Raw genomic sequence first — 3,666 nt, forward strand, 5'->3', positions numbered from 1 at the left:
CCCTGCTGCCGAGTCAGCTTTTAGTTCAAGAGACTGTTAATGTCTGCAGTACTAAGAATCTGGAGGCATGCCCTTGCTGCCCATATGGTGGCTTCTGGACATCAGGTACAGTACTTTTAGACTGACGGTCCCGTGCTAGCAGTCAGGGATCTGTATACTTTTACTGCTGACACTGTTTGGTGACAGCTGCCCCAGACATAATGAGATCAGCACATCCCATAAACACATGAAAAGGTTTCTGCATAGAAATGTCAAGTTGGATTTAGTTTTAAATAAAATAACATATTCCTGTTCAGGAAAAATACAACCATTGCCTATGATAAAAAGTGGAATTGATAACATGTGTGAAGATAAAATGTCAAAATTATAATAAAAGGTTACAGAATCTACTTTTCTTCATATTTCTGTTTTATATATATACACATACATTTATATAGCTTCATACAGGTATGGATACAACATTATGTATATAACGAGGTTGTATTTTATTTGTGAATTTATATTTATATACGTACAATATATAACAAATATTACTATGTTATAACACTATATTATCTAGATTATCTAATCATCAAAAATCTCCTATTATGGTTTTACTAATATTCGTTGTCATTAAACTTGTGAGTAAATAATCTACCTGCTTTACCTATAAAAAAAACAGAATTTTTTAGAACTATGGAAGAGGAAATATTCAGGACAAGAAGATGGATTAATTAATACAAATGTATACAAGTTCATGTATTAAGAGTAGCACCTTGACAAGCATACTGGCTCTGGGATAAGGAAGAATGATCAATTATAGATACTGTAAAAATAAAATCGCTTCTCAGCCTTTTGGCTAAGATCCAGTGTAGATACTGTAAAAATAAGGAATTCATTGAAATGCATGGGTATAGACCGATATAAAAGTTCTTGGTGTGCCTGGGTGGCACAGTTGGTTAAATGTGCAACTTCAGCTCAGGTCATGATCTCACAGTTCATGGGTTTGAGCCCCATGTCAGGCTTTGTGCTGACAGCTCAGAGCCTAGAGTCGGCTTCGGATTCTGTGTCTCCCTCTCTCTCTGCCTCTCCCCACCCACCCCTCCTCCCCCTGCCCTGCATCTCTGTCTCTCTCTCATAAATAAATAAATATTAACAAAATTTTAAAAAATACTAAAAAAAGGTTCTCAATTAACAGGCTTTGTCCCATAAACTTATGGCCATTACTACCCAGCATCCTACCCCACACGCTAGCCTCAATGGATAAAGTATTTCTAAAGTAGAAGGAGATAAAATTGGTGTTTTTAACAGGACTCTTTGATGTGTAAGCTTGTCCATTCTGAGAGTCACTGTCTTTTGGCACTCACTTTATCCATGTTTACACAAAAGACAAGGGTCTGCCATTAACTGTTCTGAATTTGGGACAAAACAGAGAAAACAATTAATGAAGAACGGGAGACTTTGCCAGAAACTAATGGCACCAACATTGTGCTTAACGATTGGAAGCCTAAAACAATTTTTTTAGGATTGCTCCAAAATATCCATTGCAACAATAGAAACAATTAGAATAACATCAAACTCACCTTGGATAATGTGATTTTTAGCAGCAGTAAATCATGTGTTCTCTATAGTTTCTTTCATTCCTTTCTAGCAGTTCCTAGCTAAGGAGAGCTAAATAAAGAAATCAGTAAGATAACACAATTATACACTTGGCAGATTTTTTTAGTCTGGTCTTTAGGGAGAATTTTAAGATTATTAATGGAAACTTAAAAATAGGAGGATAGGAAAAGAGAAAAAATAAAACAATGAAACACAATGAAATTAAGTACAGAGCTATATATATAAAAGTGACTGAATATAGAGGGAAAATGCTTGGGAAAAAACTTTTATCCCAAATTTATTTCCAAATGCTTCATTAAGAAACATTACCTTCATGGAACTTAAGTTGCGCATAAATTTATACTTTTGGAAACTTACAAATATTCTTGTCTGATAAGGTTCCTTTTCAGTGATTAGACTGCAAGCAAATTCATAGGAAATCCAAGTTTAGATCAGATATGTGAGAAGGTATGAAAATTCGTCAGCTTGGTGCTTAGTGTAGAGAAAAATCTGGGCATTGCCCAACAATAACAAAACCTAAGTAACATTAATGAATTCTCCACACCTCAAACACTGTAATTTACTTTCCAAAAGAGAAATAGTCGGAAACATAAAAGGTACATATTTAACATGGGCAAATGCACTATTTTAATAAATATTTATAGCATGAGTTATTGGCTTGGTGGTTCTGAAACAGATTATCATTTACATAAAAAACATGTGAAATGTTAGTATAGAACTAATTTTCAGTTACGAATTATAGTGTATACATTGTGTGACACAAGAGATTTAAAAGCACTTGCCATTTTATCTATCCTTTATATTTAAGTCTCCAAAGTAACTTTTCACTGAAATTTAACATTTATCTTTTAGCAGATTGAGTAAGCAGTAAAAAAAAAAAAATCATCCAAATTCCTGTAGCTATTATTTAAATTTTAAAACAGCATAATGATTATTTTAGGAAGCAATATTGCTAAAGGCATTTTAGTATTATTAATTTATATGTTAATATATTTGCTAATTTTTAATTTACATGTTCTCCAGGTGAATGGCTGTTAATCTTTTCTATAATCAAAATTGCTCTACATAGCATGCAGAACTACCAAATGTAAGTTCTATTTTCAGCCAGTGTGAAATTCTGGCAGAGCCACATTTTGTAACAAAACTTGGAAACTGTATGCTATTGCAAATACCATTCTATTTGGAAAGGTAAATTTTTAGAATTGGAGAAGCAATTGAAATGGAGATGGTGAAGTTTTTAAGTGAGATTAGAAAGATAAAGATGAGGAGGATGCTGGAGTTAAACAGAAATGTATTAAAAACACCAGTTGAAACATTCCTCATTAATAGGCACATTAACCAACAGCTATAAATTGATTTTCCACCGTTCCTCACCAAAGATAATTTTATGGGGATCAAGTTGAACATTGCATTCCTTCTCTGTTGTAAAAAAATGTTTATTTATTTTGAGAAAGCATGAGCAAGGGAGCTGGGGATGGGCAGAGAGAGAGAGAGGGAGAGGGACAGAAAGAACTCCAGGCAGGCTCCACATCAGTGTGGATCCTGATGCAGGGCTCAATCTCATGACTGTGAGATCATAACATAAGTTGAAATCAAGAGTTGGATGCTCAACCAACTGAGCCACCCAGGCTTCCCCCCATTTATTCTTCAAAGATTCCCTTTATGTTAAGCCCAGCTTTTCACTTGCCTCTCACTCTTTAAGTATCTGTTTATATTGTCTTCCATCTCAGCCCAAATATGGTTACATGTAAAACTGAACCTTATTTTATAAAATTTCTGTTTCCTAAAATAATTATATTTACTTTGCCATGAGGCATTCTTTTCCTAGTATTTCTAAATATTATTCAATCCTAAAACAAGTTGTTCTCTGGTCATTATGTAATAGACAACTCCACAATGGCAAGCAAAACTTGCTAAGATGTTTCACAGACTATTCTTGGTCCATTTTCTTTCTTGATCTATGAGATTTCTTCTAGGGCTACATAGTTTTGATGTAACTGTAACCAAAATGTGGTATAGCAAAGACTAGGCTTAGTAGTTATAATTCACTATAAACAATGGATGTGG

The 3,666-nt window shown here is 34.0% G+C and overlaps 1 pseudogene; it reads left to right on the forward strand.

Moving 5' to 3' along the window:
• Nucleotides 1-818: 818 nt before the first annotated feature.
• LOC111561260 lies at nt 819-999 on the forward strand (annotated as a pseudogene).
• Nucleotides 1,000-3,666: the final 2,667 nt, after the last annotated feature.

The sequence above is a fragment of the Felis catus genome, chromosome B3 (assembly GCF_018350175.1).
Source record: "Felis catus isolate Fca126 chromosome B3, F.catus_Fca126_mat1.0, whole genome shotgun sequence".
In the NCBI taxonomy this organism is placed as follows: Eukaryota; Metazoa; Chordata; class Mammalia; order Carnivora; family Felidae; genus Felis; species Felis catus.